The sequence below is a fragment of the Adiantum capillus-veneris genome, chromosome 14 (genome assembly GCF_014529385.1).
Source record: "Adiantum capillus-veneris isolate H3 chromosome 14, ASM1452938v2, whole genome shotgun sequence".
Taxonomy (NCBI): Eukaryota; Viridiplantae; Streptophyta; class Polypodiopsida; order Polypodiales; family Pteridaceae; genus Adiantum; species Adiantum capillus-veneris.
The window spans coordinates 56072933-56094450 of record NC_140944.1 but is presented as its reverse complement, the minus strand read 5'-3'; the positions used below and the strand labels follow the sequence as shown (position 1 = coordinate 56094450).

At 41.8% G+C, this 21518-nt stretch overlaps 1 pseudogene; it reads right to left on the bottom strand.

The window, feature by feature from the left end:
* Nucleotides 1-3791: 3791 nt before the first annotated feature.
* Nucleotides 3792-4879, bottom strand: LOC147442414 (uncharacterized; annotated as a pseudogene).
* Between the last annotated feature and the right edge of the window lie 16639 nt (nt 4880-21518).

The following is a 21518-nucleotide window of genomic DNA, read 5'->3' as shown; positions in this document are numbered from 1 at the left end:
TCGCATTGAATAAGTTTCCGGATTGTAAATCTTTTGGCGCTTGCTTATGCGCGGTCACTTCGTTGATGTACGTTGAGTGCGGATTGCCATTGTATGTGAAAATGTGGAGCCATTTTGACATTTCTACTCATTGGCATTGAGTAGTGTTATGGTTTATGGTAGAGATTGTACTGGAGTTTTTTGCTCAGTTTTCAGGGGAAATTCTGTCGGATTTTTCCCAGATTCTCGCCATAGTTTGTGATCGAGTGTTTACTCTCACTTTGACAGGTTTTGTCAGTTTGGACACAGTTTTGTGTTTTTGTATCCACTCTCGCAAGAGTGAGGAGTTGTGTATCTTTTTTTGCTTGAGACAGTGGTTTGCTCTCGGGTGGGAGAGTCTTGTGATCTCGAGCATTGTTTGCCATAGTTTTGCAGAGCTTATACATGTATGTTGAGTGTAGTTTGATGCGCATTGATTGCTCATTGTATTGAGCTTGCAGGACAATGGTTATTTTGTGTTGACAGCCATTGTGCGTCGAAACTCTGGCGAAATTTTCCCTGGAGTTTTATGCGCATCATTTATGCGATCTAGGTAGAGATTGCGGGTTGCACTCAGCATTTGCGTGCGGTGTTCTCTGCAGGTGGGAGATTTGTGCGTGTGTATGCATCGATACCGCACAGTGTGGGCTTGGTGATTAGCTCACAGATTGCAGTGTGATACTAGAGCATGCGATGCTTGTATTGACATTGCGGGAGCTCTATTTTGGAGTGTGTCTCACAGGTTTTACATTGTGTTTCTGGCCATATTGGTAGACAGTTTTCAGGTGTTGTTGGTGAGGTGGTTTTGATTTCTAGTTTGCTACATTGTGCTCATGGCAGAGACAGGTGATAGATCAGATTGTGACCTCTCACAGATGCACGTGTTTGATGGGTCAGACTTTGCGGCATGGAGAGAGTGTATGCTTGATGCATTGACACAACGAGGGTTGCATCGGCCATTGAGTGGTGATGTAGGTAGACCTTCAAACATGTTTGACGATCAGTGGCAGGAGCTAGAGGAGATGGCACTATCTACGCTCTCTTTGCACCTTGTGGAATCTGTATATGCTCTTGTTATGTATGAGACTACTTCGAGAGCACTTTGGCGCAGATTACATGATATGTATGATAGATCTGAGTCATCACGGACTTGTGTGAGACATGTACATTCACGAGCACGCCGACAGGTGACATGTTGGTATTGTGGTCATTCTGGACACGTTAGACGGCGTTGTTTTCGTCGTATGCTACATCGTAGGAGACATGGCAGTCTCTGAGATGTATGTAGTGATGCCATGGACTCAGTTGCTTTGACAGTTGAGGCACATGTAGTGTCGGAGTATACTAGTGACGGGGATGTCACTTTTACCTCGAGCTATGCACAAGATGCTATACATGTGGATAGTGCACTCCCTTCGCAGTGGTTGCTAGATGCAGATGCTATGTTTCATGTCACGCCGCATCGTGAATGGTTTTGTAGCTATTCTAGCGGGATGCTTGGCAGTGTACGTTTGACCGATGGATCGGTGCATGCGATAGCAGGTGCAGGAGATGTGAGACTGTCATTACCGAGTGGTGCATCTTACTTGTTACGACATGTGCGCCATGTACCAGATTTGACAGTGAGTTTGATCTCGATTGGTCAGCTTAGAGATTGTGGATGTCAGATTTCCCTACGAGAGCGAGATTTTGTAATGCATTTGGGTTCGCTAGTGATTGTGAGAGGTGCCAGGAGTGGTATAGGTTACCCATTGCATGTGGATCACGGGAGAGACGGTGTTGTCTCTGTGATCACGCAGCCAGGTAGAGAGCGAGAGAGCAGGCGAGTCTCTTTTGCTCATGGGTTGCAGGATGCTTTGCATGGAGTGCAGAGTAGTGAGCTCGTTGTGCACACAGTTGGGGCACAACTTGAGCAGTCACATAGAGAGGTGACAGGGTCAGACATGCATGCTTTGCTGGTGACTGAGCAAAGCAGAGAGTCAGTTGTGCAAGATACTTCTATGCAGGATAGACAGGTAGAGCGGTCTTGCTCTAGTGAGTCACGACAGGAGGACGTTGAGCAAGAGTCTATGCATACGGAGTTAGAGCATGAGAGCTCTAGTGAGTCACATCAGATTGAGTGGTCATGTTTGCAGTGGATGATTGCAGAGGACACTGAGATGTCAGTGATTATGCAGTCATTCCTTTCTATGCTCGACAGTGAGCATGGGGATATAGTTGTGCAGGATATGTCTTTAAGCAGACACCTAGAGCAGCTGGTTTGCTCTGAGGTTGCACGACACGTTGATGCGTCTTTTGCGGACAGTTAGGAGATGCATGTGGCTGACACGCTTTGTCAGTCAGAGATGCCTATTGCCAAGGATATATATGTTGATGCATGCTCCGTAGAGCTAGCAGGGCCCGCTAGCATTGGATCGGCATTCGGTGGTCTCATGTATGAGATGTTGATCTTGAGACCGGATATCACAGCTGCAGTGGGAGCATTTGCAGTTGGGGTTGTCAGTCGTTTGCTGACTGATGATGGCATAGTGCACGAGGGAGATATGCAGGTATTGCGTACATACTTGCAGTACGTGTGCGGTATGTCTGGTGGTGTATGGACTTACACGGGAGCAGGACAGCCGGATGCACACGATCACAGCCAGCCAGTGGGCATCGGTTGAGAGCGGTTTTCTCTCACCTTTTGTAGTCTTTAGACTAGGTTCCCTTACTTAAAGGCACAGTCGCCTTTAAGTGGGAGGTTGTTGGGGTATAGGCGCCTGTGCCTTGCCCGGCCGCCTAGAGTCTGGGCGCCCACTGACTTGTATACCTTATACATAGCATAAGTGTATATGGGACTGCTCACTCTTAGAGTCTCCCCACCCATATCTGTGTGTCGTGTGTCTCCTTCTCTCTCTCACTCTCTGTCTGTGGTGCTCCCCTATCCCCTTCATTGAACAGAGCGGCAACTTTAGCTGGTACTCCATTTCAAGATTTGACGTCTTTTCCTAGTTCGCTACATGAGTAACTGCCTCTTGCAAACCTGCTCCGTGGCTCAGCCTGAAACACTGATGCGTTATAGAGTAGTATAGATAGGCCTTTTCAAAACGTTAATATATCTTCTCTCTCTTCTCAAATAGATCTATCAGGTTACTTAGAAAACTCTCTCTCTCTCTCTCTCTCTCTCTCTCTCTCTCTCTCTCTCTCACACACACACACACACACACACACAACAGCAACAACAACAACAACAACAACAACAACAACAACAACGAAAATTGTAACTACTATGATCTCGTGCCTCCCTGCTACCAATATCTGTATTCACCACATGGCGGTTGAGTTGCCACTTGGCTGCTTCATGCATGATGGCAAGAGAGAATTGTGGGGAGAGAGAGAGAGAGAGAGAGAGAGAGAGAACGATGTTGTACGTTAGCATTCTCTATCACTGAGTTCTACATGGGTATCTAGTTTGCATCCTGCAACTGGAGTATCTATGTCCTAAAAAAATCCTTGTCTATGATTTCTGCAATGAGCGGAACCATGAGTGAGAGAGAGAGAGAGAGAGAGAGAGAGAGGAGCTTGGGGAAACCCAATCCGCAATTGTTCATCAAAGTGTTCTGACTCTCCTATAGTGGAGGTGTGCGCAACACGCTATGATGAGGGAATAGATTTAATCAGACATAGCCGAGCTGAGACACAACCTCTCTCTCTCTTTTTTTATATTGTTTGGATAGAAAAAATGCATTAGTCTATGAGATGATAGAATGAGATCAACTGCATGACGAAAAGAATCTAGTTTAATAAATCTTATACCGTATAAAATTCATTTGAACATAGTGCATACTTTGCAACTATATATAAACTATATATAAGGACAGTCAGGCGATGAAACCTTCTGGAAAAATTCTAGTGGTCCTTCTCGATCTTTGCCAGGTCCAAGGCTCGTCACATGTTAGTTAAGAAAACACTCGCTTAAGCCACTTCATGATACTCCCAGTTGTCATTGTCTTCATCATCAGCACAACCGACGTAGCCTGACTTGTTTTCCCCGGATCAGTCGTTCCGCTTGGAAGGAGCTGCGACTTGGATTGTCTATGCTGGGCTGCTTGGCCCTTTCGCTTTGCAATATCATGTGGGGTTTCAAAGAAACGGCGGCGACAGGCAATCTGCGATTATACTTGCATTGCCTTGTGGGGTTTCAAAGAAACGGCGGCGATAGGCAATCTGCGATTATACTTGCATTGCCTGCGTGAGGGCACATCGAAAGCGCTTCACTACAGAATCTGCAGGCTCATTCTCGCCCAAAAATATTTGCGTACTATAAGCACCTATGAACCACATATTCATGTTTGCGAATTGCAGAGAAGTGTCGTGAAGGGAGGTCGAGGAAGTCGTCGAAAAAGACGTGTTAGGGATAGACATCAGAAAGCGGACCTGCCTTGGGATGGGCGATGGTGTCGATGAAGATGAAGACGAATACGAAGGGGAGGAGGACACAGAAGATGGCGAAGCTGGTGGGGCCGAAGATGCACATGCCATTGCAGAAGCAACCATCGCCATAGCTGCAGCCATGTGTGTGCCCTCCTCGGTTGTAAGCTTGCCATTATAGGATGTCTTTGCTTCAAGCTCCCTACCGTCGCCAGCCCACATTTCAGATCATTGATTAACTTGTGAATCATCTCAAAATCTATGACCTTTGACTGTATGAAAATGAGATTGAGAGAGAGAGGGTCGCCCAGAAGATCAGGATGCATGAGCTACGCCAGCATATATGCTACCATGTGCCATCCTTTCGACCTGAGTCCTTTGCACCTTATCCGAATTCCGATCCCTCGCTCTCTCGTAGTTATCTTTGCCTGCAAGCAGCTCTCTGCCGACATGAGGCAGCTAGCTACAGTCAGTGAGATCCCCCCCCCCCCCCCCCCCCCCCGACTATTGAGCTTCCTGAGATGCTCGAACGTCCTAGTTTGGCTTTCCCACTCTCCCACGCCTACATTGCGGACAGGTACTTCCAGTTTCGCCCCTCCCTTTCTTTTCCTGGAATGATGGAGACTCATGGACGCAACGTGAGAGAGAGAGAGAGAGAGAGAGAGAGAGAGAGAGAGAGAGACGTAACGTCTATGAGCTGGATCCTGTTCAAGAATACTGGAGAAGTCTGGGGAGCATAACAGGGCAGATGAAAGAGAAAAGAAGGGATATTGCCATGTGGCAGCAGGAATTCTTCTCTCCTTAATAGAGTAGTATAGATAGTATAGATATGCAGTAAAAATGACCCACATAATAGAACTGTGTAGCTTTTTGACCAACACCCAAGAAAAAATTACATAATAATTGGAATGGAAGAAAATCTATATAATAATATTCACGTTAGTTTCATATACACAATGTAATACAATAGTTAGACAAAACGAGTCACATAAGTCAATAACATAAATTTAACTTTTTTATTATATACAAATTTGTTGACTTTATAATTAAAATAATAATATTAGAATAACAAGTCTCACAAATGTGTCTTAGATCTTCCATCAAAGAAATTAAATCTTTGCATCAAACTCATTATGCCTGGGTATTTGGAACAGAGACTGGCTCATAAGAAAAGAACAATGTATAAGAGTAAAAGGCTGCAATTAGCAAGAGGTTAGCCAATTCAACTGAATTTCAAGCATCGGATGTAAAAGATGAGGTCGGTCATCCATTTCATTCCCTCTCTAACCACATGTCCCAGTAGCACTCCCTTGTATTCTCCAAACACACACTTGTATGGATTTAGGCAAACCCTCTTTTCCCGCCATCGTTCAAACTTGAGTTCACAAACATTCGAGATATTGATTCATGCTTGAATACATTGTGAAGTCATCAACAAAAATGAACATAAATTTTTGTACATATTATGCGAATATGTTCATCATTCCTCCCTAAAATGTTGTTGGTGCATTACCTAAATGGCATCACCAAGAAAATGAACGCTCCCTGTCATAAAAACTACTAGCTAATTCTCCCAAATAATTTTTTCATGTTAAACTAATCATTTAATATGGGAAAGTGCTAGGGGAGTAAAAGCTAGAATATTGGTCAGGTTGTCAAACCAGTCTCTGTAGGGATCCAAAGGAGGGAAAATAGGGATCCAAAGGGGGACAGTTTACAAAAGAGCAATGTGCTTCAATGGGGCTTAAAAGACCTAAGGTTCAGCTCCATTAAAACTTCCATAGGCTAAAGTTTCAAAAATTAACTCAATTGTCCAATGGCCAAGGGGAAAATTGGATGGTCATGGAAGGACTAAAAAGTCTTCCCACATCCCTAGGAAGGAGGGGACGAGCCCTAATAGTACGGGATGAGAGAGAAACACACACACACACACACACACACACACTCCAAAGCTCCCCCTTTACACAAAGGGAATACTGGACACATGTCAGACTCCTAGGCTAGTTGCCCCCAATCTCCCCTCAAATCCTATTGGATGGCCATAGAGGTGGACCAATGAGAATTAGGCTAGAGTAAATTTAGTCTAATCAATTTAAAAATGCTTGATAAAAGAACCAATAGAAATTAAGCTCCCTAGAAGACTATTGGACAGTCTACCAAGGAGTCCAATGAGCATCCAGCAGCCCAATGGCTTGCCTAATTCCTATTGGCAAGAAGACTAATAGGTCCAATGAGAGTTTAAATGTAAAATTATTTAATTACCTAAAGCTCTCACAAAAGAAGAAAGGGGGACACATGTCACAAGGCTATCAATTATGCTTCTAATTTGTGATTGGCTAAGCTTTGCGATGAAGCCAATAGGATGCCAGGAAGAGCAAAAAGCAAGAGGGGTCGACCAAGAGAGATGGATCTTGGAATTTTAGTCTATCTTTTATGCTACACACACACACACACACACACATACACAACTCATGGTGCAAGAAGAACTCCATCTCCTTCTCCAAGCATTGAGAAGTTGAGGCCTACACCAACAACTCTTGGCTATGGAATGAAAATCCAACCAAGAGCCAAGCTTCAATGGCATGCTTATCTCCTCTACCATGCTAATTACTAAGCTAAGGTATGCTATTAGAGCAATCATGTGATGAGAATACTTCTTTCTCGTAAGATACATCTTCTTCCTCTCAATCCATCCTCATTCCGTGCTAGCTCTCACCATTTTTGAATTGGGACTGAGGCTAGGGACACTAGGTGTGTTTTTCAAGCATAATTTGGTGCATGAAGCTTCCATCTTCATTGCACCAACGAGATTTGTCAAGGAACACAAGAATTGTATTGTACAAAAGTCTCCTTTGATGGAAGAAGCTATAATACAAAGCTTTTATGGAGGGGGGATCGGCTTCATGTAGATCCGGTCCTCAATTGTTGTCAATTGTTCTATTTCTCTCTCTTTTCAAGTATTGTCAATGCCAAATTAGCTAGGTGTAAATTGCTATGTTGCTTTCTTAAATTGAGTACGCTCTCTATGCTCATTAGAAACTTGTTCTTAATGAAATGCTCACTATGTTATCAATTTCCGCTACACACAAGTTACTATTGCATTGGTATCTGAGCTATTGGTTTCTCTTTTCTTGCTCAAGAAGAGAGGTCCTCAATCTTGCTACAAGTGGTTGGTGTTATTAATTGCAAAAGAGTAAGTAGAATATGGATTTTTCATCCTTGAAGCAAGCATGCTTTATGCAGTTAACGGGGATACCATCGAGAGCTATGGTCTTAATAATGGAGTCCTACGGGGCTTGCCTATGGCTTAACCATTATTGAGCTATTAGAAGCTTGACAGGAACCGGTGTTGTCTTGGCTCTGTTGAACTCTTTCTTCTATTCCAACTTGAAATTAATAATATTCGAGCTATGGGTATAGATGCTTGAGTGCTTATCTTTGAAGGTAAAGAGGAGTAGCAACTTGGGCTTGAAGTGCCAAAGTACATGTAAAACATTTTACACCTAAAATTTGCTAGCATGGCTCACAAGGGAAAAGAGATTGAAATGAATGCTGATGGCTTTGATTTTGCTAATGAAAGAGAAACTAATGATGCCCCTATGCTTGTTTATCTTGTTTCTAGGCTTCAACAAGCCCTGGACAACCCATCCCTCCAAGGAGAAGTGCTACAACAATTGCGCACCCATGCTATTCTCCATACTCCCCACCATGAAGAGAGAGTACCTAGGAAATCTCCTGGTGAGACTTCCAAAAGAGGACTCTCTCCAATAAGGAAAGAAGAGGAGGATCCGTACGAAGGGCTCAAAAACTTACTAGTTGATGAGGCATCTCCCTCCCAAAGGAGAACCCAAGTTTCAACGGTAGAGTCCCCAACCGAAGAACGAGAAATAAGTGAGTCTCATGCCACCTCGGTGGAGATGGTGGGCAAAACGCTCTCCAACACCCCTAAACGGAGAAGACCATCGCATGCTTCTCTACACCATAATTCAAAGAGGGAAGAGAGAAAACAAGAGAAGAAAATTCCGAGAAAGAGGTCACTCTCTTCTCCATCTTCTTCATCCTCTTCCTCTTTTGAAGAAATTGATGGTGCAGACATGGAAAAACAAGGGAAGAAAAAGGCAAGAAAGAGGTCACCCCCTTCTCCATCCTCCTCATACTCTTCCTCTTCTGAAGAAAGTGATGGTGCAACTCTCAAACCACCTAATATGCCGCCTGGAAGAGGTCGTCCAAGCTCAAAATGTTCAAAGAGGGAGGAAAGAAAATCTATTTCCTTACCTACTATGGCACTTTTAATTCTACGGACAAAGTCTTGGCCTTTATCCAACAATTCAAAGGAGCGTTTGGAGATGAGGGCTTCACGGAGTCCTCTAAGCTACATCATGTAGCCACACATTTTCAAAAGTTCGTCAGGCAATGGTGGTCTAGCCTATGAGGAAACAATGAAGCTCCACAAACATGGAAAGCTTTAAGAGCTTCCATCATGAAGCAGTTTTTGGCTACCAATGCCAAAGACAAAGTAATCATCGAATGGCAAATCTTAAAGCTCTCTCCCTACGAATCTATCTACAAATATGTAGACAAGTTTTGGGATTTACATCTCAAAGCCACCATCGTGAAAAAGATGGACTTTGGAGAGAAAAACAACAGTTTTGTGCGGGTTAAACTGAGGATATGGCGGAGTATGTTGACTCCCAAAGGCCACACACCATATCTGTGGTCATACTCCATAGCATGGTGGCTTCAAGAATCAACTTCCAACAAGGGGCTAAGAGAAACCTTAAGCCCGCGGAAATCAAGGACCATAATGAGCCTAAGGGGAAGGAGAATGTCCAAAAGTCCCCCAAGGCAATGCCAACAACAACAAAGTTAAGGATAAGGGACTTTATAAAGGCAAAAATAAACTCTCTCCTAAAGAGCTAGAGCGTTATCAAAAAGAGAACCGTTGTTTCAAGTGCGAGGAGCAAGGGCATTCCTATCGTGCTTGTCTCCACAAGAATACATGTAATGAGTCCCCTAGAGCTACATTGGTGAAAATTCAAGAAAAGGATTCTCATCACAAAGGATCTTCTCTATGCCATGCTTGGGGAAAGGTAAGAGAACATGATGCTTTCATTCTCTTTGATCGTGGTTCTACTCACAATTTCATATCCCCATAGTTGGCCACCAAGCTAGGCATCCATGCCCATGAGATGGGAGATGTCCTACCTACCGATGGTGCTTTCAAGGGGCAAGAAGCCTCAATCACTCCCTTGATTGGGAAATTGAGGCTCCATGTTCGAAGCTATATGGACAAGGAGGATTTCTTCATCTCTCCTCTCAAGAATGAGAATGTAGTCCTAGGGGCACCATGGTTTGATTGCATGGCTGCCAATGTTAAATTCCTTGAAAGGCAAATCTAGGTTAGGTTTAGGGAAAAAGATAAGTACATAGATGCTAAGGAGTTGGGTAACACCATACCCATTGTACATAAGCAAGCTTTAATAAGTCAATAAAGAGCTCTATTTCCATGTACATGATTTCTGTTAAATATTTTCAAAATGAACCTAATGTTTTAGAAAAAGAAAATATAACAATCAAAAGGAATTAGAGTTTTCCAATTTTTTGAAGGGTTTCCAAGATGTTTTTATTGATGACATCCCTTGTGAACTACCTCCCAAATGAGGGAATGACGACCATGCAATTGAACTTCTTCCAGAAAGCTCACCTCCTAATAAACCTCCTTATCAAGTTTCTCACGCTCAACAAGAGAAGATTATGCGGCAAGTGCATGAGTTGGTTGAGAAATGCATGGTTAGGCCTAGCTCATCTCCATTTTTTTCACCAGTGTTATTAGTACAAAAGAAAGATGGCACATATCATATGTGTGTCGAATATAGAGCACTAAATAGGATCACTATAAGGAATAGGTTTCCTGTTCCACGGGTAGAAGACCTATTTGATAAGCTACAGGATTTCACCTGCTTCAATAGGATTGACCTAAAAAGTGGCTACCATCAAATAAGGATAGTTGATCAAGACATTGTAAAGACCGCATTTTGCACTATGTTTGGTCTTTACGAGTACATTGTCATGCCTTTTGGCTTGACCAATGCACCAACTACATTTAACCGCCTATTACAGAAGCTATTCAGACCTCACCAAACCTTTACAGGAGTGTTTGTTGATGATATTATCATCTACTCTACCTCATTAGATGAACACAAGCAACACCTTCAGGTAATATTTCAAGTTTTACAAGAGAATAAAATTTATATTAATCAAAAGAAAAGTGAATTTTTCTTCCAAGAGATTCAGTATTTAGTTCACAATATCTCTCAAGATGGCATCCAAATGAATCCATCAAAGTTAGAGGTAATAAAAGGATGGCTTAATCCAAGGAATCTGCATGAACTAAGAAGCTTTATAGGTATGTGTAAATACTATAGACGCTTCATAGAAAAGTTCTCACAAATTGCGGGATCATTACATGACCTAACAGAGAAAAACGTTAGGTATAGATGGTCCACCAAGGATAACAATGCTTTCAAAAAGCTTAAAGAGAAGCTTATCTCTCAACCTGTGATTACATTGCCGAATCTCACAAAGCCATTTGAGGTCCAATGTGATGCTTGTGGTGATTGCCTTGGAGTTGTTTTGCTCCAAGAAGGGCACACCATAGACTATGAAAGTCAAAGGATCGACCCTGTTGAGAAAGCTCTAAGCATATATGAGAAGGAACTCTTAGCAGTTCTACATGTTCTAGATTTGTGGAAGCACTAGTTATTGGGGACTCCTTTCATTTTGTGAACGGATCACCAAATCCTTAAGTGCTTCATGACGCAGACCAAGCTCTCCGACAAACAAATGAGGTGGGAAAATTTCCTTTCGTAATTTCATTTTCATATTGCTCACATTGCTGGAAAGCATAATCAAGTGGCCGATGCACTCTCAAGATGACCGAGAGCGAATGCGGTATCCATAGCAACTCACAATTATCTATCCTCTATGATAGATAAGTATGCTATCAATCCTATTTTAGAAATGTGATTTCAGCCCTTGCACTAGGGAAGAAGGAAGAAATATTTACCCTACAAGATGGTTATCTTCTCTATGGCAATAGACTATGCGTTACTAACTCACTACGTGAGAAAGTAATGTATGAATCTCATGCTCCTCCTTATGCGGGGCATAGAGGGATTCAGTCTACCCTAAAAGGGATAGAAACATATTTCTATTGTCCTACTATGAAAGCAAACATACAAGAGTATGTTTCAAAATGTGTGGTATGCCAAAAGATAGGCCTGATAGAGGGAAGCAACCTGGATTGCTTCAACCTTTGCCAATCCCTAATTCACCATGGGAGAGCATATCCATGGATTTTATCTTTGGATTGCCCAAGTCTATCCATGGGAATACAGGAATATGGACGATAGTAGACAGGTTTAGGAAACAAGCACATTTCATACATGTCAAAAGACTATCAAGGCCCATCAAACGGCAACCCTCTTTATATCACAAATCTTTAAATACCATGGCTTGCCAATGTCTATAGTGTCGGACAGAGATCATAGAATGACCAATAATTTTGGGAAGGGTCTCTTTAAGAATTTAGGTACAAGGCTAAACTTTTCTTCGACCTATCATCCCCAAACGGATGGCCAAAGTGAAATAGCTAACCTGATAATTCTTGATCCACTTAAAGTTTATGTCACAGAAGTAGATCAAAGTCCCAATGAGAGAAGTACTTACTCTTAGTGGAGTATGCTTACAATAATACTGTACATACTTCCATGGGAAAAGCACCTTTTGAGGTAATAGCGGGAAGATAAAAAAGTCCCCTACTACTCAAGGTACATGGGAAGATCTTTACTGCAGATGAATATAGCCAATACCTGCAAGAATCTTTCCAAAAGATTAAGGATTCTATATCCATCTCTCAGCAAAGGCAAAAAGGATGCTGCTGATAAGCACAAAATAGCCCTAGCCTTTAAACAAAATGATTGGGTCTTGCTTAAGTTTCCCAAGGCTCGATTAAGGTACACAATGGGCAAGAATTCTACAGGACACCAAAAGTAATATGCTAAGTTAGCAAAAAGGTATATATGGTTCCTTTCAGATTCTTAGGCCAATCAATGAGATGACCTATCAATTTAAGTTGCCCAATCATTGGCCCACATGAGCCTACTAAATCCTTATAAAGGAGAGCCACCTCAAGAAGCAATCATTGAAGACCCACAGGAGATCGAGGACCAAGTAGAGGTATTGCAGTTCGAGTCCATTCTCCGACATGAAGACAAGGTATTACGAGGTGGTAAGACTATCCCATGATATCTTATCAAGTTTACAAATTATCCTTTTGAAGATGCTAGATGGATGCAAGGCATACAATTAAAGGATAACCTAAGCCTTTTCAATGCTTACAATGATTCCCTAGAGTAAGCAAATGTAAATATGTATAAATGAACAAAGTTTTTGTCTTATGAAACTCTCTTTTTCTTTATTTTGCACAAATGTTAATAAGTATGCATGCTTAGAATCATGATTGTGGAGACGACGTCCCCCGAACACCAAGTAAAGCTTGTCACTCTACTATGGAAGATTGATACAGACTAATGTGCAGACATGCTTGTGGCAGCTAAGTCTCTCAAGAACCAAATGGACTAGTCATCCATTCTGGAATGGTGTCGTAGGGTAAAATAGGAATCCTCTACCCGCCAATGACTAGGATTTATCTTCTCTACCTCATAGAGTCAAGGACGACTATGATTTCAAGTGAGAGGTAATGTCATAAAAACTAATAACTAATTCTCCAAAATGATTTTCTCATGTTAAAATGATCATTTAATATGGGGAAGTGCTAGGGGAGTAAAAGCTAGAATATTTGTAAGACTGCCAGACGGTCTCTACAGGGATCCAAAGCAGGTAACATAGTGATCCAAAGGGGGATATTCTACAAAAGAGCAACCTGCTTCAATGGGGCTTAAAAGACCTAAGGTTCAACTCCATTAAGACTTCCATAGGCTAAAGTTCCAAAAATTAACTCAATTGTCCAATGGCCAAAGTAGGGAAAAATTGGATGGTCATGGAAGGACTAAAAAGTCTTCCCACATCCCTAGGAAGGAGGGGGCAAGCCCTAATAGTAGGGGATGAGAGAGATACACACACACACACACACACACACACACACTCCAAAGCTCCCCCTTTACACAAAGGGAATACTGGACACATGTCAGACTCCTAGGCCAGTTGCCCCCAATCTCCCCTCAAATCCTATCGGATGGCCATAGAGGTGGACCAATGAGAATTAGGCTAGAGTAAATTTAGTCTAATCAATGTAAAAATGCTTGATAAAAGAACCAATAGAAATTAAGCTCCCTAGAAGACTATTGGACAGTCTACCAAGGGGTCCAATGAGCATCCATCAGGCCAATGGCTTGCCTGATTCCTATTGGCAAGAAGACTAAAAGGTCCAATGAGAGTTTAAATGTAAAATTATTTAATTACCTAAAGCTCTCACAAAAGAAGAAAGGGGGACACATGTCACAAGGCTATCAATTATGCTTCTAATTTGTGATTGGCTAAGCTTTGCGATGGACCCAATAGGATGCCATGAAGAGCAAAAAGCAAGAGGGGTCGACCAAGAGAGAGGGATCTTGGCATTTTAGTCTATCTTTTATGCTACACACACACACACACAACACTCATGGTGCAAGAAGAACTCCATCTCCTTCTCCAAGGCTTGAGAAGTAGAGTCTTACTGTAGTCCGAGCGAGATTTTTCGAGCAAACTAAAACCCAAGCAAAGATCTAAATGGAATAGACCCATGTTGTGCACAATAGCTTTTAATCTAAAATCGTATGGGATTTCAAAGGGTTTGTCTTTGAAACCTAATCCTCTCCACCACTCAAAACCACAAGCATAAATGCTTGTTGTACATTCCATCTTTTACATATTCTATGAACCCTTAATGTTGGTTGTATATTTCCTTGATAGCAAGAAATGTCAAAAAGTGTATGCCTGGTTAGCGCACACGTAGCTAAGAAAGTTTAAGGAAAGCTATAGACAAAAAGAAAGTTACATCACCTTAAAATTAGAAGTAGTAGACTTCTAAGCATAGGATTTTTGTAAACTACCTGCTTAAAAATACTTTTGTAAATTTAGTTTTCAAATTATTTGTGAAAGAGAACCTTCTAATTTAATTATCACCTAGAGGGTCACATAGATGCATGCATAATGTACATGATTTTGATTTTCTACATCTAAGGTGCAGGGTGTGTATGCCCTAGCTTCGTGACTCGGGAGTTGGGGAGCAGTAGCTCTGTTAAGCTCGACCTCTCGCCATTCCTGGCTCTTGTGCACCGAGGCGGATCCTCATAGGCAAAGGGTCCAGGAGTCGACGGGTTTCGCTTGCAGAGAGGCGATCGTGCTGCAGATCGTCTTCCTTCCTAGTGGGGGTTGGAGTTCGCCGACAGGGGTGACCCTGGGTATGGGAAGCCCGGCTGCTTGCGCCGCCAGTACGGTCCAAGGGCTTCAGCGAAGAAGTTCTTTTTGGCCAGGGTCTTACGATGGGTACCCTGCTCTTGATCGGAGCGAATCCTCCAATTGTTGCTACTCCTTGTTGGATCTTGTGGATGTTCGTGGCCCGAGTGGTCTCCGCAGCGAGTCTGGTTCAATATTCTGCTAAGGGTTCTACTATCCGTATTGATGATGAGCTCGTGTAGACGGAGGTGTTTCTGTTCGGGCTTGATGCTACTCTGTCGGGTCATTGGTCTCACCTGTGTGGCAGGGGTGGATTTAATGGTGGCTTCTAAACGTATCTCAACACGGGACCAAAAGGAGAGATGGTTGCATCTCAACAGGGGTCCAAAAGGAGATGGTCTATCAAAGAGCAATGTGCAATAAGTCATTCTAAACTTACCTCAACAGGGGACCAAGAGGAGAGATGGTTACATCTCAATAAGGATCCAAAAGGAGATAGTCTATCAAAGAGCAATGTGCATCCAATGGAGCTTCAAAGACCTTAGGGTTAGCTTCATTAAAGACCTCCAATGGTTAGTGTTAAAAGTCGTTTGACCTTAAGCAAACTAGGGCTGAGCTTGAGGTGGGAACTTGACCTAAACTTGTCTTTGACCTTAAGCAAGCTAGGGATGTGCTTGAGGTGGGAACCCGACCTAAACTTGCCTTTGACCTTAGACAAGCTAGGACTGAGCTTGAGGTGGGAACTCCACCTAAGGTGCTTCTCATGCTTGATGACTAAGGTACTTGAGGTACTTGTTATAATTAATGAGAAAGTTGCTTGAGAAGCTTCCTATGCATGGAGGGTAAGATGCTTGAGTGAAAACGAGACCCTACACACATAATGAGGAAGTTTCTTGAGAAGATTCCTATGCATGGGGGTAAGATGCTTGAGTCAAAAAGAGACCCTACACAGTTAATGAGGATGTTGCTCGAGAAGCTTCCTGTGCATGGGGGTTAAGATGCTTGAGTCAAAAAGAGACCCTACACACTTAATGAGGAAATTGCCTAAGAAGGTTCCTATGCATAAAAGTCCCAAAGTTAGGGGAATGTTTGACCCAACCTTCCACTCACCCAAGGGGCACCCCTTTTCTAAAATGGCACATGAGACACATGTCAGACTCTCACTAAGCTTAACCACATGGTGTGCTAGAATGCTATTGGTTGGGCTAAAGAGGGGTCCAATGAGCTTCTACTTCCATACAACAAATATCTAGATATTTGCAAGCTCTCTCTCTCTCTAAGGGGTAAGAAGGACACTTGTCAAAAGACTACCCATGTGCTTGACTGCAGGCTGCATGTGATTGGCTAGGGGGAGAGGGGTCCAATTATCTTGCAACATGTAGAAATTTCTCCCAAAGCAAGGAAGGGGTGTGCCATCTTCATTGCATCACGTAGGTCACAAGGAATACAAAGATTGTATTGTACCAAGTCTCTCTTGATGGAAGAAACTATAATACAAATGCATATTGGAGGGGGGACCGGCTCCATTTGAATCCGGTCCTCAACTATTGTCATGTTATCTAAACTCTCTCTCTTGCAAAAGTATTGTTCATACCAAGTTAACTAAGTATCATGTTTATGTTGCTACCATCAATTAAGTTCACCCGCTATGCTCACAAAGTAATCTCTCAAAAGTGCTTCACCTAATTTCTTAATTCCGCTACTCTCAAAGTTTATAGGCCATTTCCATTACATTGGTATCAGAGCATTTGGTTTCTCTTTTCTTGCTTAAGAAAAGAGGTCTTTAATAAGCCTATTAATGGTTGATTTTGTTAATTACATTAGGTTAAGTGGGATTGGGATCTAGTATCAGTTTTGTTGAGCCACTATGTGGGATATGGTGCACACCTCAGGAGCTTTGGTCTTACTAATGGAGTCTTTTTAGACTTGCCTACGGCTTTACCATTCTTAGCCATAAGAAGTCCGAAAGGAGCTATCCCTCGGCAACTTCGCTATGTTAGACTTACTCCACTACTCTCTATAATTAACCAATTCGAGCCGTGGGTGTAGATACTTAAGTTCCTATTTTCAAAGGCTAAGACAAGTAACAACTAAGGTTTTGAATGGCCAAACCATACATTAAGTAAACATATAAGTTTAATTAACATGGCTGACAATAACCAAGAGAGTAGAATGAACATTGATAACTTTGATTTTGCACATGAAGGTGTTAATGATGATGCCCCCATGTTTGTTAATTATCTTGTTACTAGGTTGCAACAAGTTATAGGCAACCCATCTTTGCAAGTGGAAGTTAACAACTTCCTGCTTATGGGATTTCCTTTCCTCTCAAAGAGGAGAGAGATCTTAGGAGGCCTCTTGGTGAGACCCCCAAAAGAAGACTCTCTCCCATACGAGAGGAGGAATCCAAAGAACGAGAAAGTAATGACTCCCTAAGTTACTCAAAAGATGTGGCTCCATGAAGATGGTGGTTTAGACGATCGCCAACTCCTCCCAAGAGGAAACGGTTAACCCATAGTCCTTCTCCTCGTCACTCCAAAAGGGAAGAGAGGAAACAAAGGAAGAAAAGGGCAAGAAATAGGTCACCCTCTTCTCCTTCTTCTTCACCTTCCTCCTCTACCGATGAAATCTATGGCTATTCTCCTAGAGAATACAAGAAGGAAGGACATCGCAAATCTTACCCTGCATGGCGAAGGTCACAAGAGTTAAATAAGTTCAAAGAGGGAGAAAAGAGTATCTCTTTTCTCACCTATGATGGCACCTTTGGTGCTACCGACAAATTATTGGCCTTCATCCAACAATTTGATGCGGCCTTTGGAGACGAGGGCTTCACTGAGTCCTCCAAGCTATACCATGTAGATATGCACTTCCAAAAATTGGCTCATCAATGGTGGGCTAGCCTTCGTGGCAACGGCGAAGCCCCAAAGACATGGAAAACTCTACGAGTTTCCATCATGAAGCAATTCCTTGCAAGTGATGCAAAGGACAAAGTGCTTACCAAATGGTGAAGTTTAAAGCTTCTCTCTCATGAGTCTATCCACAAATATGTGGACAAGTTTTGGAATTTACATCTCAAGACTACTATCCTTCAAAAGATAGACTTTTCCATGCAAAAAGAAACAATTCTATGCGGGATTACACAAGGAGATGGCCGAGTATGTCAACTCTCCACGGCCTGGTTCTATCACCAAGGTAATCCACCACACCATGTTTGCTTCGCGAATCAATTTCATACAAGGGGCTAGATGGAATGTCAAGCCCATGGAAAATAAAGACAAAAGTGATGCCAAGGGAAAATCCAATGTCCAAAAATTCTTCCCAAGGCCATTCCAACAACAACAAAAACAATTGGTCCAAGGAGAAGGGATTTTACAAAGGTAAATATAAACTCTCTCCTAAAGAGCTAGAAGATTTTCGTAAGGACCACAAATGTTTTAAGTGTGGAGCAAGGCCATGGTTATCGTCCTTGCCCCAAGAGAATTGCCTGCAATGAGACTCCTAGAGCCTCTATGTTTGAAGCTCCAAAAAGAGGATGTTCATTGCCAAGGATTTCTCCTTTCCTATGCTTGGGGAAAGATGCAAGAGTATGATTCTTTTATTTTGTTTGACCCTGGTTCAACTCACAACTTCATATCCATGGAGTTGACCACTAAGCTAGGCATACAAGCCCACGAGATGGGAGATACATTGAAAGCCAATGGAGCTAAATCAAGGGACAAGACGTCTCAATTACTTCCTTAATTGGAAAATTAAGGTTTCATGTCCAAAGCTATGTGGCCAAAAAGGATTTCTTCATCTTCCCTCTCAAACATGAGAATGTTATCGTTGGGGCACCATGTTTTAACCGCATGGCTTCCAACATGAAGTTCCTTGAAAGGAGAATCTACTTCACCTACAAAGAAAAGAGCATGTACATAGATTCTAATGAGTTGGAGAACACCATATCCCTGCAATAAAGGGAATCAAGAGGAATTAGAGTTTTCTAATTTTCTAAATGGATTCCAAGATGTTTTCATTGATGGCATCCCTAGTGAGCTATCTCTAAAACGAGGGATGATGACCATGAATTGAGCTCCTATCAAGAAGCTCACCACCTAACAAGCCTCCTTATCGAGTTTCACAAGCGCAACAAGAGGAGATCATGAGGTAAGTGCATGAATTCATTTAAAAAAAAGGGATGGTGAGGTCTAGCTCCACTCCATTTTGTTCACCATTGCTTTTAGTGCAAAATAAAGACGACACATATCACATGTGTGTCGACTATAGAGCACTAAATAAGATCACTATCAAAAATAGATTTCCCGTGCCGTGGGTAGAAAATCTATTTGATAATTTACAAGTTTTGGCCTGACAAATGCTCCAGACGCATTCAAACTCATGATGGACAATAATCTTCACGCCATCCAAATTCTCTTGAAGAGTACAAGCGACACCTCCAGGTAATCTTTCAAGTTGTGAGAGAGAATAAGCTTTTCATTAATCAAAAGAAAAGTGTTTTTTTTCTACAAGAGATTCAATATTTAGGTCACATTATCTCTAATGATGGCACCCGTATGGATCCAACAAAGTTAGAGATAATAAAAGAATGGCCTAATCCAAGGAATCTACATGAGGTACGAAGCTTCATCGGTATGTGTGCATAATGTAGATGCTTCATAGAAAAAATTCTCGCTAATAGCAGGCCCATTACATGACTTAAAAAAAGAAACGTTAAGTATTCATGGACTGCAAAAGTGCAAGAAGCTTTTGAGAAGTTTAAGGAGAATCTTATCTCTCAATATGTGCTCAGAGTATTAGATCTCTCAAAGCCATTTGAGGTCCAATGTGATGCTTGTGGTAATTGCCTTGGAGCTATTTTGCTTCAAGAAGGGCATGCCATAGCATATGCGAGTCAAAGACTCAACTTCTATAAGTGAGTATTGGGCAAATACGAAAAAGAGCTACTAGCTATTCTATATACCCTAAACACCTGGAAACACTATCTCTTGGGCACTCCATTCATCCTACGAATGGATCACAAAGCCTCAAGAACTTCATGATGCAAACCAAGCTCTCCGCCAAACAAATGAAGTGGGATTTTTTTTTTTGCAATTTAAATTTCATATCGCTCACATTGTTGGCAAGCACAATCAAGTGGTTGATGCACTTTCACAATGACCAAGGGTAAATGTGGTGTCTATAGCAACTCACAATGATCTAGCTTTTATGATAGATGAGTATGCTACTGACCAAGACTTTAAGTATGTAATTACAGCCTTTGCAATAGGGAAGAAACAAGAATCATTCACCTTGAAGGATGGTTATCTTCCAAACGGCAATAGGCTATGTGTTAATCACCCATACAATACCAAAAGTCATGTATGAATCCCATACTTCTCCTTATGCGGGGCAAAGAGGGATTCCATAGTCTACTCTTCGAGGAGTAGAAATGTATTTTTGTCGGTCTACCATGAAAAGTAAACATACAAGAGAAAAATGCGGGGTATACCAAAAGTTGAAAATTGATCGAGGGAAGCAACTTGGATTGTTTCAGTCGACAAGCTTAACAAGAAAACACACCCTATCCTTGTCAAAAAGAGTATTAAGGAACATCAAATAGCAACCCTCTTCAGATCTCAAAGTTTCAAGCATCATGGATTTCCAACATCCATAGTGTCGGACAAAGATCCTAGAATGACCAATAAGTTCTAGAAGGTTCTCTTTGAGAATCTAGGAAGTAGATTAAATTTCTCTTTTGGCCTATCATCTACGGCTTATCATCCACAAACGGATGACCAAAGAGAAATAACTAATCTAACGATTCTTGATATACTAAAAGCCTATGTCATGGAAGTAGATCAATTCTCAATGGTAGAAGTACCTACCTCTTACAGAGTATGCGTACAATGATATTGTACATACTTCTTGGGGAAAGTACCTTTTAAGGTTGAAGATCCAAAAGTCCCTTACTACTTAAAGTACATGGGAAGATCTTCACTGTTGATGAATATAGCCGATACCTATAAGAATCTTTTTCAAAGATTAAAGGGGCTATATCCATCTCACAGGAAAGGCAAAAAGGGTTGCTGCTAATAAGCACAGAAGAGTCTTAGCCTTTAAGGAAAATGATTGGGTCTTGCTAAAGTTCCTCAAGGCTCATCTGATGCATACTACGGGCAAGAGTCCTATGGACCACCAAGAGTATGATGCTAAACTAGCAAAAAGATACCATGGTCCTTAAAATTCTCGAGCTAGTCAATGAGATGGCTTATCAATTGAAGTTGCCCAACCATTGGCTCATGCACAATGTTTTCCATGAGAACCTACATAAGCCTTACAAAGGAGCGCCATCAAAAGAAGCAATAGTTGCAGACTCTCCAAAAATCGAAGATCAAGAAGAAGTACTTCAATCTAAGTCCATCCTATGACATGAAGACAAGGTATTAAGAAACGGTAAGATTATCTGACTTTAAGTTAAAGAATTATCCTTTTTAAGATGCTAAATAGATGCAAGGAACCTAGCTTAAGGATAATATGAACCTTGTCAATGCTTACAATGCTGCACTAGAGTAAGCATATTAAAATCCATTTTAAATGAAAAATGTTTTTGTCTTATAAGACTAGTTCTCTTTTTATTGTGCACAAAGTTAAGA